At 40.1% G+C, this 25,009-nt stretch overlaps 1 protein-coding gene across 1 annotated transcript in view; it reads left to right on the top strand.

Moving 5' to 3' along the window:
- Window positions 1-19,439, top strand: part of SCAF8 (SR-related CTD associated factor 8) — an 89,983-nt gene extending 70,544 nt beyond the window's left edge. Inside the window, exon 21 of the mRNA XM_082299974.1 lies at window positions 18,470-19,439. The gene's annotated coding sequence lies outside the window, so the exon portion shown is untranslated. The remainder of the gene's footprint in view (window positions 1-18,469) is intronic.
- The last annotated feature ends 5,570 nt before the right edge of the window (window positions 19,440-25,009 follow it).

Below are 25,009 nucleotides of genomic sequence, written 5' to 3'. Positions count from 1 at the left end.
CATAAGAAGGCTCAAACAAAAACATGTTTTGTATGGAAGTTGCTATACAAAATAAAGCTGTCTTGTAGTTGCATTCAAAAATCAATGTGTCATCACATCAAAATAGGTCTCCTCTACCATAATAGATTATTTTTGTTTTGCAGGAAATGAAAGTGCCAGTTTATTTCCTGGTTTCTGAAAAATCTTTTTTTTTTTTCTGCACGGGAAACAAATGGTTCTGACTTTGTCTCTTTAGCTTATAACTGTATAACTGTGGAAAGTAATCAATTATAAGACACGGCAATCTGGCCTTCAGTACTAAAAGTAAAATAATAATTTTAGTCTCAGAGGTTACCCAAGTCCATCATTCCCTTCCTTTGAGGCATATGTTCATCCTGAGTGTGAAACAGTGCACTGTATAGAAGCACAGGTTCTCAAAGACACAAATATTGTTCCCCAGCAGGTGGGTGTAAATCCCAATGTAATTGCACCTGGGACGTAAAGTACATTTTGAATCAAAATGTTTGATTGTTCTTGGTAATTGTGCTGAAATCAACCTACCTAGGATTAGAATAACACTGAATAAGCATGCTGTGTGTGCTTATAAATATGCATGTCCATAGTCCTTCATGTTGGATTATCCTGTCTCTTCCCACTCAGTGTATTATCTCTTATGTTCAAGCTTCCTTCTTTTCTAGAACTGCCCAACTCCTGCCCACACCATCACCTTATTTCTCAAGGCACTTAAGCCAGGACTTAACTTTGTGTCCAGAGATTTTAACTTGTCATAGTTAAGTACAATATGGAGAAAGGCTGTATTCTTTTTGAATCATGGTCAGCTGTAAAAATGTGCTACCTTATCCTTCAAGCTCTCATGCTAGGATATTTGTAAAATAAACCAGTAAAGTCACAAAATATGGAATTTTATGGTGACAATTATTGTGCCTGCAGATTGTCTGTAAATGCCTTCTTTCTTCTGCTTGTTTTGTGGAGATCAGAGGAAAGTACAATATTAACTTCCATAAACCTTCCGTGATGTCTCATTGCAACTTTATTTTTCTCCTTCTTACTGTATCTAATCACCTGAGCATTTTGACCAGCATGCTCCTGTTTCCATGCTATGTATTTCTTATTCCAGATGAGATGTGTCCCCGATTTATTACTTGTTGGAGAGGATCTGGACCTCTCATATAAACACATCAATGATAAAATTTCAGAAAAGTCAGGGGAATCAGGAATTTCGATCTATGTTGACACCCTCTCATATAAATCATTAATTCATAAGAATATGATCCATTATAATAATTACAGTTTAATGGAGGTTGGATTGAGTGCTCTAAAGTTAAGATTTCATGTGGCTTACTGTAGGCTTTGTGTGATAGTGAACAAATTGCTTTATGTCTCAGTATTTTGGTTTTCCATTTATCATAAAGGGGTGATAGAATTTACTTCTTTTTTTTTTTTTTTTTCCAATTCTTGCTTTTACTTGTTTTGAGTGTGATAGGTTTCATAACAGAAGTGCTAGGAACAGATTTGGGCCCTGCTGCTACAACTGGTAATGGGAAGTTTTGTGATGCCTTTTCCGTTAACCTGTGTGCATTCAGGGAGAGTTTGACTAACTGTTTAACAATGACAAGGATGCTTTCATGTAATTAGGATGTTACAACTCTTCTGTCCTTGGAAGCTCACAATTATTTTCACTATCCTCAGTCCCTAGTTAGCATAGTTTCTTCAGTATTTATGCTGCTATAAATGTCTGTAATAACTGTTCAACATGCAGCAACCTAAAGATGGCATGATGCATAGCAGAAAGAGGAATATCTACTACATTTGTAGCACTTAGCTGCCATTCAATGGAGACACTGAAGTAGATGCCCAATAGGGCATTCTTACGAAATGAAGGAAAGCAGGTATTTTGTGGAAATTGATTATATCCCACTTAGTTACATCATTTGGTAGAGAAGTCACCTTCAGATTTATTTTACTTCATGAGTCATCCTTACAATACAGTCTCCAGAGGCTCTGGAGTGACTGTGGAATCAAAGAAGGAAATAACTCTTTTGAATGTTGCTTTCTTGGTAATTTCTATAATTACAGGTGCTCCCTCCCCCTCCCCCTTCCCACCCACCCCACTGAAGCAGTTAGAGGTGAAAACAGCTATTAAATTTAAATTAATTTCAAAGGGCGTTAGGCAATGAAATGTTAATGCTCCCTCAGTACATTTGGAAAATAAATAGAGAGTAATCAGGATGTCACATTACAAACATTTCTGTGTCAGTATTGTACTATTTCTTTTACTTTTTTTCCCCTGCAGGGATCATTAAAAAAATTCAAATCTGAATGTTGGTAAATTGTACAGTCTCATTAGTTTTCTACATTTATAAGTAAAAGCTGGTGTAATATGCAGCAAGTTTGACATCATACCAGGAAAATTATACAAATCATCATTAAAAATGGTTGAAGTATGACCTTTATTTTACTCCAACCTGAGGAAGTTTTTCAGAAAGCTATTAGGCTTGACAGGAAAGTAGAAAGAACAACTAAGTAATTGACAGAATCTGTTTAATCCCATTTATCGGTGATTATGATTTTGCCAGGACAATAGTTATGGTCTGCATTGTCGTGCAAGAAAAACGTTCCAACATACACAGTATATTATCCAGTCTTTACATGTGATCAAGCATAAGAACAGACCTTTGGCTATGTTTGCCTTGCTCTCCACTTTTTTATTTTAATGGAGAGTAGTTTGTTTTATAGATAATTTTGTTTAAGGTTAAGAGATGAGAAGTGGAAATGTTTTGCTCTGCACTCTGTGCATGCTGTAGTTTGGAAAATTGATTTGCTCCGTTGGAAGGAGCACCTTCAAGAAGAGGCAGGGCACCTTATGCCAGGGTTGCTGTAGTAAGGCACAGTGTGTTTGACTGTAGTACAGGGGAAAACCCATGGACAGGCCTGGCAGCAGCGTGCAAGACCCAGCACACCCAAATTGTTCCTGCTGGCCATGCAGTGTCTCCCTCTGTGAATCAGTGAGCCCCACTTGCCAGTTCACATGAGGATTTTGGTTTTGAAAATTCCAGTTAATGTCAGTTAAATTCTATGGTACTTAACAAAAGAAAATTAATAATAATAAGAGACCTGTTGTGAATCCACCAGTGTACAGGTCAAACCACTTGAGGGTCTGCACACTCAGGCTTGCCCTTCTGTGAGGGTTAGGACTTTTCACTATCTTTTTCCCTAATCTCTACTCCTCAGACTCTTCTAAAGGCAGCAAAACTTGAGGGCCTCGTTCTGGGTGTTCCAGTATTGAAAACCATTTTTCCATCTCTCTGTCATACTGGGGTTTCTGATCCTGTTTGTTCAACCAGCTGGGAATAGCGGCCCCATTGGTGGCCGGGGTGGGCCAGTGCAGTGGCCTTGCACAGCTTCTCCTCCCTGGCAGAGATTTGGCACTGCTGGCCACCATCTGTGTCCCCATAGTGAGAATCTCCACAGTGCAAGCTCTTGGTGTGTCACCCCTTTTCGTCTGCTTGCCATTTGCCTTCTCTAGGTACAGCCTTGATGACCAGCCTGGTCCCTGCCAGGCATCGCTGCAGCCTCAGCCCTGCCTATTGCTTTTAAAGCATTCACTAACTCATCCCTCCAGTGGCCCCACAGCGTGTATACCTAAATCCTCTGGATAAACCACTCCTGTATACCTGTAAATACTCCTGTAAACCACTGGAAAGGGCTATTGACAGCAAAGGTAGAGTAAAGGTACAACAAAGCATAAGCATGTTAAACAAACAGAAGAGCATCCAGCGGTGACTGAGTGGGTGCTCTCTGCTACTTCCAGCCAATTGAATTAACTAGCTAAATGGATTTGAGAGATTCGTCCCTTGTCCTGCAGGCTCCATCCTTCCTGGCAAGCATCTTAAGACAAATGACAATCGTTTGCATCATAGTATTCAGTCTCTTTGATGGAAAGCTCCGATCTGTGCCTGGTTTCTGTGGCTGAGCATGAGGCTGGATGGGATGTCACACCTGGGCTGTTTGCCTGCTTTCAGGGAGAACCAAGCACACCTCTCCTCCTCTCCACGTGGGTTTTTCTCAGCAGCTCCCATTGTTGCTTGTGACGCCATTGCATGCAATACCTGTAGATAACCTGCTGCCTGGCTGCCTGGCCTTGTGTTAGAAAGCTTTTCTCCACAACTGCATACTAAGTCTTGTCTTCTGCATGATGAACATGGAGAGCAATTAGTTATCATCCTCTTCTCATAACAAACTTTTACATATTTTAAATATGTTATCATGTCTTCCCTTAGTCTTCACTCTTTCCAGACTAAACAATCTATTTCTTTCAACCTTCCATTCTTCTAGATCTGTTATCAATTTTTTGTGGCTTTTACCTGGACTCCCTCCAGCTGTCTCTATCCTTCAACAGCCCAGTAGGCAGAGATGGATACAGTAATGCAGTCAGGACCTTACCTCTGCTGGTAGGGGAAAAATAATTGCTCGATTTACTTACAGTATTACTCCAACTATGTATCAGGCTGCCCTATTCTGCCAGTGGATAGCGTCCTGACTTAGGGTTTGCTTGTAGACCACTGTAACTCCCTTGGAGACCTTTCTACAGTAATTTGCCCTTCTCTTTGTGGATCTAATGCATTAATTTCAGAACATTTATCCAAATTACTGCAATTATGGTGAGTTCTAATCCAATCTTGTAAACTGCTTGCAACCTCACCCAGTTTAATATATCTATGAGATGTAACAAATCTCCTTTATCACCAAAGTATGAGATTGTCAAATATACGAGGCATCGGAATTACAACTCACTTGTTTTGAGAAACCTCATGAAAGGCCTTTGTCTGATTAATAACATGCAGAAGTTATGTTGTAGGATGTAGTCAGACTTTTCTCTGACTGTCACTGTGCCAGCATATGATGACCTGAGGCCACTGGCATTTCAGCCAGCAAGGACAGTGCTCAGGTGCTAAATTGATCTCTGCGGAGCTACGGGTGATGGCAGCAGTATTCTCACATGCAAAGTTTATTTTGAACTAGCAAGGTTGTTCAGTGCTGCATTTCTTTTTCTAACACATTTTCAGGATTTTTCTTATGTTTCATTATCATTCTTTTCCCTGAATGTTTGCATGGTGAATTCCTTGCAGTTCTCCCAGCATGTGTACTTACCAATACCTCTGAAATTACTCCTTTAGGGCTCTAAGGTAGTTAATTATCTCCTGGTGTAGAGTACTGCTCACTTACTCTGCACTGGGTTAATTTGCTGCTGTGCTTTAGTGCTGCCCTTCTGTAAACTAGTCCTCTCTTTTGAACTCTTTCCCCCTCTGGATTGCCTTTGCCTGGGGGTGTCCTTGATAAGTCTCTGGAGCTGGCTGTGGCTGCATTCCCTGTGGTTCTCTGGCACTGGTCTGCTCTTTCCTTCCTAGGAATCCTGAAATCTCTCATTTTATAATCACTTTGGTTTGATTTCCTTTTCATCACTAAATTCTAAAAAGTTCTACAAAACTAAAGTTGAAGCTAGAACACCCTCCCATGTCTTTTATGGCCTGCCAAATTACTTCTTCAGCAAATACTTGAGTATCTTTTTCTCCAGGAGAAATAAAAGAGACGTTTTAATACCAAACTTCATCCATATTCGAATTTTGAAAGTCTTTTGAGTTTTTGTATGCTCTCATGGAGGAGTTCTTTAATCCAGGAAGCCAACAGAAGACTGTTTCAAAGGTTGTCTTCACTCCTTGAAGTAGCTGGGGGGATATTTTTATGACCTACTAATCTAATCCTTTCTGCAAAGCAATTGCAGCTGAAAAACACAGCCTGACCTCAGAAGCTGAACATTGTTTTAAAACATATTCTGCAGCTTTTTAAAACACATCTGGAAGATACTTCCTGAAGAAACTACAGGGGATTCTGTGCCTCATCAGTATAATGGCAACCACAAAGTGATGAGATAGAGCCAGCTGTTACATTGTGAGATATATCTATATATATATATAGAGATATATGTATATATATGTCTCATAATACCCTTGGGACAGGTTGTCACTGTGCAGCATGATACATATAATCTTTCCTGAGCAGTGAACAGAGCAGAGCTAAGACTGGCAGGGACTTCTACAACATATAACATATAAATGTAAAAAAGAGGTGAAGATGATAAATCTTATATTGGTACAACACCCAGAGAGAGCATTGGTCTCAGCGTGAAGACTTTATGGTTGATCTGTCTCTTATGGGGCACATTGAAACCCTACAACTGCAGCCCGTTTTTCCTTTAGGGAAGGATTGCTGTGGTTCAGCTATTTGATCATGTCTCTTATTTTCTTTGTTTAAAAAATATTCTGTAATAGTTATTTCAGACCTCTGTAAATGGATGACAAATAGCCACATTTTATTTAAACCAGAACTTCCTTTAAAACCATTTCTTGCCCTGCTTTTAGTGCTATTTCAGTAGCTCTGTGGGTAACAGCAGCATTTTTCTTTCTTTGGAGGTTCCAAATACTAGAAATACTTTAGGGGAGTGATTTTGGGTTCAGTTTGTATTCATTCAGATAGGTTATATATCATGGGTGTTACATAATGCCTGTAATTTAAGAGTCCACAATGAAAACAAAACATTTATTATATTCTGAGGCATTTCAAAGGATTGAATAACTATGATTAACTGAATAGGCCATTAGCTACCACTATTACTGCTCAAATGCAGCTGCAATAGCATTTATTTAGTGTTAAAAATATTTGGCAGCACTGCACTTGCAAAAAAAAAAACCCCAAAACTTTACATTTGGAAAGTCCTCTACATTCCTAGGAATCTCCAAAGAAATGGTATTTAAAGGCACCAGACTCAATTTTCCTAGGCTGTAACTGTACAAGAAATATAGTAAGTATATAATTTAGGTGAATATTGCATTTTAACAATCTAATACCAACATATGTAGGAATTCAATAATCAAAGTAGCTGTGGGCATGAAGTTTTCTATGGATTGATTAAGCCTCCTCACTCAGTTATCTCCATTTTATTGTACATACTTACTTCTGGTCAGGTGCATTTGTTCTCTGCAGTACATACATTTTCCCATGTATTTGGATCACTGAAGAAATATGTTCTGCAATTAGAGAAAAAAATACATACTTGTTCATTTTATAACAACAGAATTACTAATGAAATAATGACAGCAAGATTTTTCTGTTAGTGATATGAGCCAAAGAACTCAACCTAACAGATACTAAGTTATTTACCATATTTTACTTATGGGGTTTTTTTAATACTGTCCTGGCATTGAAATAGATTGTTCTTTTTAGTAAATCTTAAAAACCTTTTATGGCAATACTTTCTTTGGCAATGCCTACTGAAAGCTTTACTTACAGTGAAAGAATTTTTCTTTGTGATGAATTTTTGTTCAAAACAAGAAACAGTATATTTCTTCAATATAGCATTAAGGATCTTCAGATTACTTTTTAGTTTAATATTCTTGGCAGTTGAATCTGATCAGAAGCCAACTATCCTCTGAATTTTCTCTATCTTCTCTGTCTCAAACAACTTGCTAATGTATTTCATGATTTCTCTAATGTCAGATCTCTTCAGAAATGGTGGTGGTTACAGTAAGAAGATACTATAGTAATTTGCAAGAATATTTCTGGTTTAAATCCTTTGGTGAAGAGAAATTATATGAATTTGGCTGTGTTGCTCTCTGGAGATCCTTGGCATCCAGAGCAGGCTGCATTCCCCAGCTGACTGGATCTGATGTATAACTTTCTGTAGATTGGGTGGTCTGTGGTGGAGCCAAGGAGCAGACACTAGCTCTTGTCGTTTTTTAGAAAAAAATGCTGTCTCTTCACAACTGAAGTTGAATTTTTTTCCCCATTTCTTGGAAAAAATAGTGTCTGTTGACAATAGTATGTTTGAGAAAACTACAAATTTTGAAGGGCCTAATATTGAATGCCTGATAACTCTGAAACGTCACAAAATTTTAGAAGTGGACGTGTGCAAAAGAGATCATTTTAAAAGCAGAGGTATCAAGAGAATGCAACTACCAGTGTTGAAAAACAGATCAGTCTTTGTCAGAGCTAATGGAGAAGAATAATGGTGATGGAGAGGTTTCTTGATATGGAGAGTGCCTGGGTCTGTAGCTCAGAAAAGAAAGATGGGATTGGTAGCTGGTAAAATAATAAGTTTTTGCTGATTGTGATAATTTTTTATACAGAGCTATTTCCATTGTTTTTTGTTAAGAAGGACCATTACAATTTTCTTTTAAGAGACAGATTCAAGCACACCAAAATGTCTAAAATGTAATATGAGAGAATGTTAAAAAAAAAAAAAAATCTGTTTAACAGTTCATCCAGTTAACCCCCCCAGGATAGATTTAATAGTAAGTCATTGGGAGACCATAGCTGGCATCATAGCAGCCTGTAGTCTCCAACAGGAAGAGCCTTGGCAGTGCTCTGGAGCTCTGTCGTCCCATAATGATTATCTAATGCATTTTTTATATGTTGTGGCATTTGATTGAAATAACTGAAGTGAACAAGCAGTAACACCAATGTAGATTGAATCAATGTTTTTAGAATTTGCAGAAAGGCAGCTGACTAGAAAATGGAGTTAATGATCTGAAACAAAATGACCTACAGGAAGATTATCTTCTGCTTATTTAATGCTGGACTGATCTACCATCAATACAGAGACATTTATAGAATAACAAGAGTATGGAAGTAAGAAGCATTCTGTTTACATCATTTATAAATTCTATTTAAGTTGCCAAAATATTTTTAGTGCCAGGCCCAACCAGACAGAATCAGACTGGAATTACTGACTTTCTGATCAATAGCAGCTGAGGTCACAGAGAAACCACAAGTAATGACAAATCATAACTTGGACATAAAATAAGATTATTTAAGTCATTAATTAAAGCTAAGTATAAATGATTGCATTTAAATGTAGACTGATATTTTCAAGCAATTTTTAGGATCTTTAAGAGAAGCTCCTTGTTGTAAGCTTCACCTGTCCTGCTTAGACATGCATTTCTAATTCATCAGGGACATAATTCCTGCCCTGTAGCAATTGGAAACAGTATTTCCACTGTAAAGTGAGAACTGTGAAGGACATGTGGAAAGCAGGCTAATGGTCTCCGTTGCATGGCTAAGCCCAGGCAGAAGACACAATTGTTAGACAGCAGAAAGGACACAGGAAACGAATTCTTTCTGCAGATTGACAAAACCCTAGCAGGCAACTGCAGATGGGTGGGTATCTTTCATCCAAAGGAGATGCTGCAAGATCAGGATAAAATTTAGTTGTACAAATATGAAGTCAAGTATTCAATGAAATAAGTACAGTTTCTGCAATTACTTTTTGAAGACAGCAAAACAAGGGAGGGGGGGAAAAAAGTGTGTTTCATAGTTGTGAGGTACTTCTGAGCCATTGGTGCAGTTGTGTAAAAAAAAAAAAAGTGAAATGCTGTCTTGGGACATATCAAGCAAAGTAACTCCAGCAGAGAAAGTGAAGTTATCAGTGTATTTATCATAGAATCATAGAATCACTTAGGTTGGAAAAAGGCCTTTAAGTTCATCAAGTCCAACCATTAACCCAGCATTGCCAAGTCCACCACTAAACCATGTCCCTAAGGACCAGTTCTACCATGTATTTTAAATACCTCCAGGGATGAGGACTCAACCACTTCACTGGGAAGCCTGTTCCAGTGCTTGACAACCCTTTTCATAACAAAAAATTTCCTAAGATCTAGTCTAAACCTTCCCTGGTACAACTTGAGGCCATTTCCTTTTGTCCTGTTGCTTGTTAATTGGGAGCCCAGAGTCACCCCACCTGGCTATGACCTCCTTTCAATGAGTTGTTGAGAATGATGAGGTCCCCTCTGGGCCTTCTTTTCTCCTGGCTAAACACCTCCAGCTCCCTCAGCCACTCCTCACAGGAGTTGCGCTCCAGACCCTTCACCAGCTCCGTTGCCCTTCTCTGGACTCACTCCAGCACCTCAGTGTATTTCTTATAGTGAGGGACCCAAAATTGAATACAGGACTTGAGGTGTGCCTCCCCAGTGGCACGTACAGGGGGGACAATCACTGCCCTGGTTCTTCTGGCCACACTATTTCTGATTCAGGCCAGGATGCCTTTGGCCTTCTCGGCCACCTGGGCACAGTGGGCTCATGGTCAGCTGCTGTTGCCCAGCACCCCAGGTCCTTTTCCCCTGGGCCACTTCCCAGCCACTCTGCCCCAGCCTGTAGCTCTGCAAGGGGTTGTTGTGACGCAAGTGCAAGACATGACACTTGGCTTTGTTGAACCTCATACCACTGGCCTCAGCCCATCAATCCAGCCTCTCCAGATCCCTCTGGAGAGCCTTCCTGCCCTTCAGCACATCAACACTCCCACCCAGTTTGGTGTCATGTACAAACTGACTGAGGATGCGGTTGATCCCCTCCTCCAGAACATCAGTAAAGGTATTAGACAGGACTGGCTCCAACACTGAGCCCTGGGGAACCCCTTTGTGGCTGGCCACCAGCTGGATGAACTCCATTCACCACTGCTCTGGGCCCAGCCATCCAGCTATTTTTTAACTCAGTGAACAGTGCAAGAACTCCTGCCCAAGCCAGGAGCAGCCAGTTTCTCCAGGAGAATGCTGTGTGAAATGGTGCCAAAGTCCAGGTAGACAATATGCACAGACTTTCCCTCATCCATTAGCAGGGCATCTTGTCATGGAAGGAGATCAAATTGGTCAAGCAAGACCTGCCTTTCATGAAGCCACAGTGGCTGGGCCTAATCCCCTGGTTGTCCTGCACATACCATATCATGGCACTCAAGATGACCTGGTCCATGACCTGCCCTAGGACCAAGGTCAGGCTGACAAGCCTCTAGGTCCCTGGATTCTCCTTTGGACCCTTCTTGTGGAAAGGTATCACATTTGTCGACTTCCAGCCATCTGAGACCTCACTGGTAAACCAGAACTGGTGATAAATTATGGAAAGTGACTTGATGAGCACTTCTGCCAGCTCTTTCAGTATCCTTGAATGGATCCCATCCAGCCCATAGACTTGGGTCTGTCTAAGTGGTGTAGCAGGTCACTAACAATTTCCCCTTGGATTACAGAGGCTTCATTCTGCTCCCTATCCCTGTCTTGCAGCTCAGGATTCTGGGTTCCCAAGAAGTACTGGTCTTTCTAATAAAGACTGAGGCAAAGAGGACATTAAGAATCTCAGCCTTTTCCTCATACTTTGTTGCTATGTTTCGCCCCACATCCAGTAAAAGATGGAGTTTCTCCTTAAGAAGCATTTTTTATTGTATTTTATAGCTCTAGTCAGATTAAGTTCTAATTGGGTTTGAACCCTTCTAATTTTTTCCCTGCATAATCTCACAAGATCCCTGTAGTGATTTGGAGTTCTCTGCCACTTCTTCTAAGGGTTATAAACCTTTTCTTTTCTCCTGAATTCCTGCCAAAGCTCTCTGTTCAGCCAAGCCGATCTTCTTCCCCGACAGTTCATCTTTTGACATGTGGGGATGGCCTGCTCCTGCACCTTTAAGATTTCTTTCTTTTAGAATGTCCAGCCTTCCTGAATTCCTTTGCCCTTCACGACTGCCTTCCAAGGGACTGTGTCAACCAGTCTCCTAAACAGAACTGTGTAGGATAAAGTCTCATCACTCTTATGCCTTGAGACTCATGTTCCAGTAAGTTTAAATCAAAATGGAAGACACTCAGAAGAAGCTAGGGAAAGAACAGGAAAGCCAAGAGGCAAGAGGATGCTAACAGATGTTGACTTAACCTAATAAATCAAAACTTGGGAAAGAGACTGTGAACATGGTCTCTCTAAGAACCTCCAAGTAGTGCACCCCCAAAAAAAGAGAAAATATCCTTATGGTCAACACAAACATCAGGGTTATAAATTGTTCATGAAAATGTAGGCTTCAAGTTAGGAAAAAATTATTCTAGTCATCAGAGCAATGAACTTCTGGAACAGTAAGCAAAAAGATGTTAAAAAGTAAAAAAAAAAAAGAAAAAAAAAATTGGATAGAGTGTTTTGCCTGCTCCAGAGTTTGCTGTCAGGAACCAGATGCTCCTAGGTATTCAGTAAAAAATGAAGAGACTTCAGTTGTGAGAAAGAAGAAAAATCCTGGGGGTTTGGGTTGTCTCAGGATTGCCACAAGCCATCAGTGTCTTGCAGCCCTGACAAACACCCAGAGAGGTTTAAGAGCTTCAAGTCCATCTCAAGATAAGGGTACTGCTTTTGGGTTTCATCTCACTTCTTCCATGCTGCTTGAAGCCCAACCAGGAGTTCTTACTTTGAGACGGTACAGGGAGCTGCTATGTCCTGGTGGCAAAAATTTGTTAGCCAATTCCAGCTGATATTCAGTGATTGTGCAGTGGCTTTTTATTTGCTTTGTCCCAGTATGCCCATGTATAGGAACACACCAGCCCCACAGCTGGGAGGCAGCAACAGCCAACCCTACCTCTTGGGTGAGAGGTGCTGGTGCTGAGTGCTCTCTTCCTGCTGGCTCACAGCCCAGCAAAAACAGCACTTTGGGACAAATTCCATTCTCTGGAATCTGGCAGCAAACAGCTCCCTGAATCAGCCACGGGCACCTGTAGGCTGACCCAACTCCTGCAAGCTGAAGAGGTCCAGGTTATTTTAAGGCTTCTCCTGCAGGACTGATGCAGCGTGGCAGCAGTCACACTGTCGGCTCCCAGCTCTCCCACGGAACTTGTGGCTGTGGTGGGGATGCTGTCACCATTCCTGCCAGCTTTTGGCACCACCCCACCCTGAGCTTGTCCTCACAGCTTCACAGCTTCAGTGCATACCAAAAGGGTTCTCTTGAACTGCCCCTGCTGTGTTATGGATGTGCCTTTTCCTTGAAGCAAACCAGAAGCATTCCTGCAGTCAAGCTCAGCTGAGGAGAGATTAAGGCTGTTCTTCATTGACACCTTGAAGTGTTGTTTGCAGTTTCCAGCTCACACCGTCTGCCATTCCGTAGCCACACCAATGAGCACTGTTTGGCTTGAATGTAGATGAAGTGTTCTAGCAAGTATGTCAAGAGTTGGCTCATGACCAAGTTTCAGTCATGTAAGTGTGTAGACATACCCCCAAACAAACTTAAATCTTTCTCTCCATTGTGGCAAGGAAGAGCGGGATAACTGCGTCAGCCAGTAAAGCTGAAAGACAGTATATTTGGATGTTTCTTGTCATACAAATGCCAAATATTTAAAAATTGTGCCTTCCAAGATTATGAGACTGGCTTTAAAACAGCATAATCTTAAAATTAAGGCTCTAGAAATCCCTTTTATCTTCTGCTTTTCTCAGATCCTTCTGAGCCTATCAGCACCTAAAAATCACATTTTCCACCTTTACGTTGCATCTATGAGCATACAAAAATGAACTAAAATATGAAAACTCCTGTTCATACATGAACAACTCTCTTCAGAAGGAGGAGTTTTGCAGAAAAACATCACATCGTGGAGCTCACAAAATGCTCTCTGGAGCTGATAACGCTAGATTTTATAAAGCCAGGGACTGAAGTGGCCCAAGTTTGCACAGCTGCAAGAATGATATAGTTCAGATTACAGAATTCTTGCTGACAGAAGATACATGTGGAGTGAAAACCACCAGGTATAGATTACCTGAAAGGAACGGAAGAAAGTAAAAAGGTCAGAGGGGACTACAGTTGTTGTCTTGTGCAGTGCAGTATGAGCATTTCAGTCACACACCAGGGAAACTGCTTCAAGGCTGTCAAATTCTTCCTTCAGCCCAGAACTCACCCACTCCCATAAAAAGTTACTTGATCCCAGCCTATTTTGGAGGACTGGAACTGGATTATCACTTGCTACCCTAATCAGGTCTTACCTACAGAATGCAGTGTGCCACTGGAGTGTTCATTTCTAACTGATACCACATACACCACCATATTCAGTGCAGAAAAGCCTTGAAAGTTCTTCACATTTTTAAATTGTGTTACATAGGATTTTTTTCTAATGGTTTTTAATTGTTCTAAATGGCACACTGCTTGTGTTTAAACTATATGCTACTTTTTTAAACTGTTTTGTGTGATTGTTAAATTAGCAGATTCTTTTTAATTTAAAAATACACTTCTAAATAAATCCTCTGAAAGTTTAGAGACTTTGTTATCCATTGTAATTAAGTATAGTTTAAATTAAGCACATTGTTACTTCCCTTTAGTCTTATATCCCCAGTGACTTTATGATATCAAGACTCAGATATATTCTAATACTTAATATTTGTCTTTTAATTTGTTTAAAAAATTAAGTATAAGAATCTTTTGTGTACAGATACAGAAATAATACAGCAGTTCAGATATTGAACATCACTGCAATTTTTTCCCCCAAGACCCCTTAGGCTGAGTCATAGAAAACACCCTCTTAATTTTCAAATTTCCTGCTGCCTCTTCATGTATGACAGCACAATATATAAAACATCATATGATGTTCCAAGTATTATTATTATCCTGATAGAGGCTTCTCTAACATCAGGGACAAGGGCTTCATAATGTAATTCAAGTATTGCAATGATCAGCATTCCTGTAGTGTAAAGCTCAAGATGTCTGACCTCAAGGAACAAACAGATTGAGGTATTTCATTATCAGGAATCTATTCTCTACCCATAAACTTTCACTGAAATTTAAGGTCAGTTAAATTATGTAGGTTTTTTGCTGCTTGCTAAAATGAAGAAGTTTTGCACTTTCTATTAACCTCTACTTGATAACTGCAGTCTTAATTACAGTGAATGTTACTAATTTTCCCCATCAGCCAACTCACTAACATTCACTATTTAAATACAGACTCCTGTTTCTCCTTTTGAAAAAAAGGCGTGGGACTCATCTCACTTTACTCTTGCAGTACATTTACACTGCTAAGCTGACTTCTGCCCCTAGTATAGAGTGAGAGCTGTGCAGTGGGGGTGGGACACCCACGCACCTCTCATAGCTGCTCCTGGCACTTGTGTTAGGCACTTAAACGAGACTGGCACAAATTCTCCTGCCATCACTGAGTGGCTCCAGATAACTCTGGTTGGATACTGACATTTATCATGGGTTTGTTTGCCATGGATTGCAAAGAGAACAATGATGATATTTTAAGACAGGAGTCACCATGATACATCTTTCCATGTCAACAAGGTATCAGCTCTTCTGGTCCTGAGCAAGCTGCTGCCTGGACTTTCAGTTATGCTTCTGATTGAACAGTTTGTCTCTCTTTCCCTGTCACTGTTAGCAAAATCTTGATTCTCAGAAGTCCTAGCCCTTCTGACAAAAAGACAAAAGTAATTTTGGTATCTGTATGTCTAAAATTATTGATATAATCTCTTAAATCTCTATAATTTATAATCCCTAGATCTGTTCTCATTAAGGGGCAGACATCTGCTTTGTCTCAGCTTCAGGACTTTCGACTTGCTGTAACAAGCAGGTTTTTTGTGGGAGTCTTTCTCTGCCTTGGTCAGACAGCAGGCTGTACATAATGAGCAGTCCTGGGCCAGACTGGCTCACCCATCCTTTATCCTATTTCCTTCTTTTCCACTGGAGAAAGCTGAGAGTATTTGTGTGCACTTTTTATGTGGCTGTCTCTCTGTTATCACGTATATTTCAGAGGAAGTCAGTCTCACTTTTCTTTTACTGGAAATCCAATGGGATATATCCCTAAATATCAAATCAAATTTTGTGTTAATTGAAGGTGGGCTTTGTGTTGTATTTCAGCTTCTGCTGGCCTCCAATTCTTCCAGTTCAGAAGGAACTGGGGGCTCTGTTTCCACCTTGGGAAGCAAGTTATTTCACTTTTCTGAGTAGCACAGATGGCACAAACAAAATATATCATAGAGTGAGCAGTAGAAAAGGTCTGCTAATAACCCAGATTAGGTTATGAAGAGTAATCTGTGCTTCCTGTATTTGTGGAATTGGCCTGTATCTCCATAAAGATTAATGTAAATGGTAACTTTTTCTTTGCATAGCCCAATATGACCATTCCTGTTGGTCTTAGCAGTCTTGTTCAGTATGTTTCTGATCATGATATCTTTTGCAAGATAAGCAATAAACAGTAATTTTGCAGCTTGGAGTTTTGTGAAGTTGTGCAACTCATTTGTTTCTAAACTGTAGTGTATGTGTTAGTTGTTTTCTCAGTGGAGCATTTCATTGAGCAAAATTCAATTTTAAAAGGCTGTGAAAGACTTCCATCAAGTCTAAATTGAACAATATTTCAGTAAAGCACATACTTCACAAAAGTGGCCATATAGATGTGAAATCAATTGTTAGCAAGACTGTGTTATCACTTGAAATCTTTTCTCCATAACGGTTCTATTTTCAAAGTCTATACAATTCTTCTTAAAATATATTTGCTAATATTAGCTGCTTTATTTTAACAAGGCTGTATGGCAGAACATTTCAGTTGTTATTATTCTTATGTGTGCTAGGGAAACTGGGCTAGAATAAATTATCATTACATGATAATTATGTGAAATTACATGATACATGAAATTATTTGGAAACCATATACAAACAGCAGTTCTCAATGATACACCATTAAGTGAAGCTCTTAAATTGTTGTTCTCTTGTTCCAGTAATATTCAGTATTCTCACTGACAGCTTGGATGAAAGGTTAGAACATACATTTAATAAATTCATAGAGCAGAACAAGTGTGTTGGAAGCAAGGCTATAGAAAACAACAAAGTAAAGATGAAGTAGTGGAGCACCCTAGAAACTATGGGGTTTCCAGCAGTTAAATTAGAGCAAATTCAGAACTGTACATAGAGCTCAACAAATCAGCTGCAGATGGGAAACAACTGGCCAAGCAGCAGTTCTGTAGAAATGACCTGGTCCCAGGCTGAACATGTGCTGTTGATGTGCTACTTCAAAGGCCAGGCTCTAGAAAAGGGAGTAACAAAGCATCAAATGTAGTTATTTTGCTTCAGTCAGCACTGGTAAGGCCTCAGTGGAAGAGCTTCCCCCACTTGCAGGAACTGCAGCTCAGGTAGGATCCAAGAAGAGATCAGTCTGGGCTCAAAGATCTAAGGCACATGGGCCTTCAAGGAAAGACTGAAGTGTTGTTTAGTGTAGAGCAGAGAAAACAAAGTCATCAGAGACACCTTCTTGTAGCAATGGGTGACTGTGAAGAGTAAAGGATTCAGCTGCCATGTGTGCTGTTGGTAGAGGAAAGCAGTAATGGGTTAGATCTCAACAAGGATGATTTAGTATAAACATCAGGAAAAAATGTAAGCATCAAGGAAAAGTGGAGCCCTGGAATAGGTGGTATAGGGGGAATTAATGGAATCATCAACCATTCAGATGTTTAAAAATAGGTTAGACAAACATCAGCAGGTATTGTATTGGTCAGGGTGGGCAAAGCGATCTCTCAAATCACCTACTACCTCTGTTCCTTTAGTGATTTCTATTTATGTGATAATTATAAGAATAATAATTATACATAAAAAAAGTAATTTGTATAGCTCCAGAAAATTTCAGGGTATGTAGCCAAAAATCTAGCATTGGTTCTGGAATTTATTGCATGGCTTTTGTATTTACATTAGATTGAAGAATTATAGTTCTCATCATTTTGCCCATTCAGTACTCATTGAAATTAATAGGGTCTGATGGCTTTGTGAACGGTCTTTGTGCAATAAATATATGAACATAGTCAAATGTCTGTGGTAGGATATAACGCATTCATACTCATAAGAAATGTTGGTCTTTAACCTACTCACAGTCCATGGAAAAAGATGGACTTCTTCAGATTACCTAGGGAGTGGGGGAATCACCCTCTGGGGGTACCTTTGCCTCCCCTTCTACATATTCTGCAGCAAATATGTATTGGAGATATATTCTTGGTCTTTCGTATCTTAGTCTGTGATACTAAAAGTTTGATTTTCTCTGGATTTCACAGAGGACTATCTGAAAAAATTGTAATTGGCAGGAAATCAGAATAGATAATGTAGAGGTCAGTTTTGACCGTTGGTTCTGTGAAACCCATTCAATGGGTCATTTATGAAGGTTTTATAGTTGTTATCAATACATAATGAACATGACCAATATGTGTTAGAGATAGTTCTACAACAGACTCATATAGGCCACTTATTAACCTGTTGGATTCTCACTCATTGTCTGTTAATCCTCTAGATTGTTTACTCTGTGTCTTGTGTACGGTGTGTGTTAGAGACAATACAGCACTTTAATCCAGAAAATCTGCTATACAAAATTAATTTTTACAAGGATAACATTTTATTGATGTTTTCAAAGTAGTATGGTACTGGACACTTATTTTTTAAATAATTGTATGTTTAATCCTGAGTAATGTTTTAGGAACCATACAGTATAAGGCTTTTCTCCCTCATAAGCATCGTGTGGCTAACAGAGAGACTGTAAAATTTATCCCAAATCTTTTCTTAACGAAACATTTGCTATTGCATGGCTAAAAAAAAAAGTCTCATTTATAGGGCTTTTTAAAAATTGGAATTCAACTCCAGCAACCAGTGATGACTAGTTATTGTTCCTTTTGTCAACAGGCAAGATGAAGGAAGTTCTGGCAGCTTACCATGTCCCGGGCTCTGCAGAGCTAAGTGAGAAGTGCGCCCATGTTCTAGCACGCATCACATCACATCGATCTTGGGTCTGGAGTGCCAGAAGGATCCCAGCGCTGCGCTCTGAGACGGCTCTGAGCACCTCAGTACCCCGTTTTTGACAGAACCCAGGGATGGCAATATTACACACCAGTATTACCTGTCTGGGGCAGGTTTAATTTTATAAATTAAAACAATAAACTCTATGAGTTTCTAGACCATATTTGTGCTGTTGAGGATGATCTGCTCAGATGAACAGTTTTGCATCCATCGAAGAGACAGGTTCTTCTGCTGGACCAGAAGATGACAGTGGACTGTATATTGTAACTAATACCATTTGTAGGATCTCCTAGTGCAAATAATTGAAGAACAGGTTGCAAGAAAATCCTGTAGGGAATAAGACATGCTTTGTTTTGATCTACAGATTTTTAAAGAAGTTTTGTTTTTTTAAAGATAACCACTTTTACATAACACTATGTGTGCAGTCTATGTGCAGCTCTTCACTGTGGCTGTCTGTATTCCAGAGATGATGAATTCCTTGTAAGACACCTCAACCTTTTAAAATTTGTGATGAATCCTTAAATTATAAAAGTATAATGAAAAACTAGAAGGGAAAACTTCTAGGGCTTTTATTTGACTAGATGTTTCCAATTACTTCCTGTTAGTGTCCTAAAAGGAGAAGGAAAAGGCAGGAAGTAGAAATTAAATACAAAAAACCCCACATTGCATTTCTTTTTTTGGCATATGCACATATCTAAATGTGTGTTTGATCTAATATCCAAGGAGAGAGAAACAGCTAAAAGTTAGCTGAGGCATCACACGAAGGGTCTGTGTTTTTGGGCTGTATTTGCTAATTTTGTCTCTTGAATAGCTATAGAAAAGAAGGAATATGAATATGCCCCACCATATGTGAAAAGGACATACTTGCCATTCCTTTATTTATTTTTGCTCTTTCAAAAATTAAAGTGTCAGTTATTTGGAATGCTGTAGTCTGTGGTCTCTTTACACTTGTTTAGTGAGATCCTTTCAGCAAAATCATTCCCTTTACAGTGTAACTGCATGGTGACCACAGCTTTGGGCCTGTATAATAAAGATCTAAATTTAAAATTTTTTTTCTCATCATTTTCTCTATTTTTATGCTGTATCTGCAAGTCTTTAATTAGAGTCCTGCTCATTGCTGATCACTGGTTAGAATATTCAGCAAAAACTGTTAGAGAGGAAGGTATTTGCATGGTTGAACGTTGTTCTCCTTTGTATTATTATTTACAACAGATTAGAGGGCAGATACAAAATGTTAGCAAATCAAAAGGGATGCCTAAATTCAATTTGCTTGAGCCCCTGGGACAATAAGGAGATCAGGCTCTTTGCATCCCAGATTTAAGGCCATGTTCAAGTATTTGGCATCTGGTCTCTATTAATTAGTAATCCTGGAAAAGTATTGGAGGAAAAAGCTGCAGAAAAGTTGAGTCTAAGCTGGCTTTGATTTGCTGTGTGTGATATATTATGCTGAACACACAGCTGTTCTGTACAGCAGAGTTCAAAAGCCAATCAGATTCGTTTTACTTCCTCCTTATTTCCTTCTCCAAAGGAAGAGAAAATTTTAAATTACAAAAATGTTCTTCATGTAACAATTAAGTTTGTGGGAGCAAAAACTGCACATTGCATTTCAAAAATTAATGTGGTCCTGACGAGGCTGCCTTAGCCATGCTGCATTATAGCAGGGGTTAGTCCCACTATGGTTAGCTCATAGCAAATATCTGAACAGAACACATCTGAAACCTTTTAGTTGGGTATCACTATTGTCCTGCATCTTATGTAGTCGCATATGGATGGCAGAGTGCTCGCTGCTGTGACACCTGTACCAGTGCATTTAGACACAAATAGGGGCAGACACCAGTGTCTCAGTGCAGTTTCCTGATCAATTTCAGCTAACCTAAGGCTGAGCTCCTGCTCACCTTCTGTCCTGCTCACACCTTCCCACGACTTCCATCAAGAGCTGCACACCTAAGGCTTCCTGGTCTGACTGAAAACATCCTTGTGTAAGAGTTTCGCTCATGTGCCAGCTCTGACACCAGGGAGATGGTGGGAAGGAAAACCTTTTTATCAGTGGTTTAGTTTTAGGTTGGCTTACACTGACAGAGGACCCATGTTCTCAGGTGCTTCTGTGATTTAACTAATCTTGTTACCTAAACTTTCTGTTTCAGCACATTGCTTCACTATGGCTGAGGTGTTCTTTAATTCAGTAACACCACAAAGAAAGTAAAGCACTGGAAATTAACTAAATCCTTAGAAAATAATACTAATGGCATCTTTAAAACTACTTGCACAGTGGCAGTATTTGAGGTACCAGAAAAACACAATTCCACAAAAGTAGTATATTCCTGCCATTCCAATTACTCTGAATATCAAAACTTTTTCAGAAAGAGAGAAGCGAAAGCTGTGGGCCATAACAGTACCAGGGCAGCCCAAGCCTGCTGTGCTAGCAGACCCTTAGCTATTAATGAGGTTTATGCTCAGTATGTGGGCAGCTGGACCCACCAGAACTGTACATTCTTCAGCTTGACCATGGCACCATTTGAATATGAATAGCAAGAATGAATTGCCCCAAGAGCAGAGCCTTATTTTGAAGAAATGGCTTTTTGTCTGTGTCAGAGGCTGCTGAAGTCTGACCATCCTGTTGGGTGAACTTTTCTGATGAGAAGTGTGACTGTTGCCCATCTGTTGAAGGAGTGATTAAAAACCAAAACACAACAAAACAGGCAAACCTCTTGGCCCTGCAGTAAGGGCAAGGGTTGAAGCTTTTTGTTCTTTAGATGAATCCCCCTTTGAGATGCCTCACCGTGCTTTCCCTTGGCATCTGGACAAGCCCTTCTTTGTGAAGGGACATGAATATGGAGAGACCTGCAGTGCACCCGTCTCTTCAGTCTGCTTCAAAGGAAAGTTTCAAAAGTCATTATTTTCTGGCAACTTTAAACATCTGAATGGGAGCAGTGCTGGCTCTACAAACAGTATGAGCTGACTTTGATGACTTGGAGCAATTCAGTATTTGCTCAACTAGAACAAATACTAAATGTGGTCTGTGCAGCTTAGCAGGCAAGGGTGTTGGTTTTGCTGACTGAATGTAATGTGTGAATATGGATTTCACATTCAAATAAGATGGTCTTAAGTAATTTCCTTAGCAGACAATAATCCATTCCGAGAATAAGAACATCTGTTCAGGGCCCAGACTGGAAATAAATTGTAGGTTTAGAGACAGATCTTTTGTCCAACATTGTTTGGGTACCAGACATGTAAGAAACAGTTGACTCCAGGTCACAGCTGGGATTTCGATGACAAAGTATGAGCATGTCTCTGCTACAGCTGAGCACACCAAATCTTACCTGTGACTGCAGTTCTGTTCCTGCTGCCAGTCTGCACTGCTGGGATAGCACAGGCTTTTACGAACATCAGCTTGCTTTAGATTGCTTTCAGTTACATTCCCTTGGGTTTGAACTATGTGTGTGTGTGTATATGCTGCTTTTGATTCATCCTATACATACACAGAAAACCCCACCAGTAGTCATCAAATGGTTATATTTGTTGGCTATTATTCAAAAAAGCCCAAGTTTTTTAGAAACTATGATCATATTTTATAAGCATTTATGTACTTTACTTTTAAAATTCTCTGTTGCAACCTTCATCTAGGAATCTACGTTTAGCTTGGATAGTGGGAGAAAGTTCTTTACTGTGAGGGAGCTGAGGCACTGGAACAGGTTGCCCAGAGAGGTTGTGTGTGTCCCATCCCTGGAAGTAGTCAAGGCCAGGTTGGATGGAGGTCTGAGCAACCTGGTTCAGTGAAGTTTCCTTGCCTGTGACAGGGGATTTGAACTAGATGATCTTTAAGATCCCTTCCAACCCAGGCCATTCTATGATTCTGTGAAACCTTGTCAAATATTAGCTAAGGGAGTCTCACAGAAGTTTGCAGGCAGCGTATCATTTATTCTAATGTGTAAGTAGATAAACCAAGTCACCAGAGAGCTAAGTAACTTCATGGATATTTCACAAGAAGTTGCTTCACTGCAATCAACAATAAACAAAACTAATGGTCATGTAAGGAAGCCAACATCTTAAGAAGTTATCACATGATTTTTGTTACTCCCTGTTGTGCTTGCCTTCTATGTGAAGAGAGCTCTTCTGTCAGCAGCTTCACTTCACCGCAGCTGCTCTGAGAGTTCTGCACCCATCCCCTCTACATCTTGCAAGAAACAATTATGTTGTATTACTCTATATGATAACCTCAACTGCCCTCCAGGACTCGCTGTGAAGAGCCAGATCTTATCACTGTTTTGTTAAACTCCATGCCAGAGCTGGAAGTTCCCCTTTCCACCAAGGCTCCCTATTGCCAGCACAAAGCTTGAAAATATTTTCTACCTATGTGTTACTACCACTAGAAAAAAACAGAAAAATGTTTGATCAACTTCAAAAGAAAAACCAGTGTGATGAAAGTTGCCACCTTCCAACTCAGAGGGAAACAGGTCAAAGAGTTCAATGAAATGTTCCTGAATGTAGAAGCAGGACGCAGTGCTTGCAGAGGGCTGTGGGAGCTGTGCCCTGCCTGACCTGCCTGCAGGGACCTGCTGCCAGAGCTACTGTGAGGCAAAAAGCACTGTCCTCCCATGGCCCCACAAAGCACATTTTGTGGCAGATGAGCTTTGGCAGGAGAAGGAAATCTTTTCCTAGCTCATTGTTACTCCTGGTGACAGCACAGCCATCACAGCGATAGCAGACACTGAATGGGAACTGGACTGAAGCTGTCTGTATTGGCAATTTGCTGCATTTTCAAAGCAATAATTAATTACTGTACTGAGTTCCCAGGGCGTGTGGTGAATTCTCTATCAGTGGGAATACTTAAGTCAACCTTTGTGACCATTCAAAGAGTGGTGAATCCTGGTGCAGGCAGAAGGGCTGTGCTTGATGTGGGGACTTGTTGCTGACATGTGCTCTTTGGAGGATCAGGAGGACCTCAAAGCTGGTGATCAGAATGACCTTGAGCTCTCTGTTATCTAATCCCAGACTCCTTTCACAGCCACCACTCTCTTTTGATGCCAATATTCACTTTGCCTTCAAACTAGAGAGTTTGTGCTCTGTCTCCATAGGGAGCTGGCAGTGCGGGTCTGTAACCATCAGCGGGTGTCAGAAAGACAGCAATTTCACTTGTACCTTGTAAAAGTCAGCCAAATAATGACGTTTTTATTAAAATCCCGTGTAAGTTCAGACTGAACAACAAAAAAATTCCTTACTCTTACTTAGGCACAAAGTGTCCTATTAAATCCATTTTGAACTGGAAAATTAGTAACTAGATATTCAAAATTGCTGAAACCTATTGCCTTCAGTAAAATTCTGGAAGCTAGCCAAAACCAGGAGAGTGTTTACTTCTTTGTGTACAAGAAGTTTTGTTTTGAAAAATGGCCAAAATTATATGTCATATCCAGATCAGATTCCTACCACAGAAGTGCTATAAAATATGTTTGTTAGTCTTGCTTTTTGCTGTGACACTGAAGTGTCCTGTGCAATACAGATTTGGTCGGTTTCAGGAATTCTTTCCCCTGAGCCTTGTATTTAGCAGATTTTGTCAGGTGGATTTCTTATCAAAAGCCCTCACGAGGCCCAGGTTCTGCTGTTCAGTTTATTTTGGTTTTGTTTCTATTGTTTGTCAACAGAAGAGCTGCAAAATAAACATCAGAATGTAAAAGTGAGTCCAGGTAAGCTAAGGCAGAGCTGCATGCTTTCCAGCTGGGAGACCCTGTCTGATGTTACACACTCCCTTCCACTCCCCAGCAGTGGGTATATTAAGCAACTCATAAGTGCTGTTCTGAAGTTTGTGTGTTGAAAGCCCTGCTTGGTTCTCCATGTGAGATGCTGATGTAAGGTGCAAATACCTTGGCTTTCTTTAGCTTGGGTAAGAACTGAAGCACTAGCAGACCTGGGGAATAGGCTTTCTGAAGAAGTCAAGCCACGAGTTGGCAGAGATGGGACCTGTCATGTTTGTTTCCTGAAATCACTCCTTTCCACAGCAGGGGAAGCAGGAATGGCCTCTAGTGTAAGTAAAACCATCCCTGCAGAGTTTGAACAATTACTGTCATCTCTATCTGGAAGACACTCAAAGGAATCTTTTCTGTTGTTGTTGGGGTTTTTTTATTCTTTTTTGGAGTGCATATTGTGTACATCGGCCAATTCTTTTTCCATGGGCATTCTTGCAGCCTCCCTGAGTTTACCACAGTGACAGAAAGGCTTGTTAGTGTAGCTTCGAAATTGTTGTCATCTCTTCACTCACTAATGCAGCTTAACTTCACATAACTGATTTCAAGTGCTGTAACAGTAAGAAAAACATGACATTTACTTAGCTGTTAATGTAATGTCCAAAGAGAAGGCTATTCATTCCTATTCCAGCTCTGCTTCTCAGACAGTTTTACAGTCAAGTTCTGCAGGGAATACCAGAGCAGTGAT

Source organism: Coloeus monedula (assembly GCF_965178545.1).
Source record: "Coloeus monedula genome assembly, chromosome: 2".
Lineage (NCBI taxonomy): Eukaryota > Metazoa > Chordata > Aves > Passeriformes > Corvidae > Coloeus > Coloeus monedula.
Note: the sequence above shows the minus strand (reverse complement) of the source record. Positions and strands in the feature narration are given on the sequence as shown.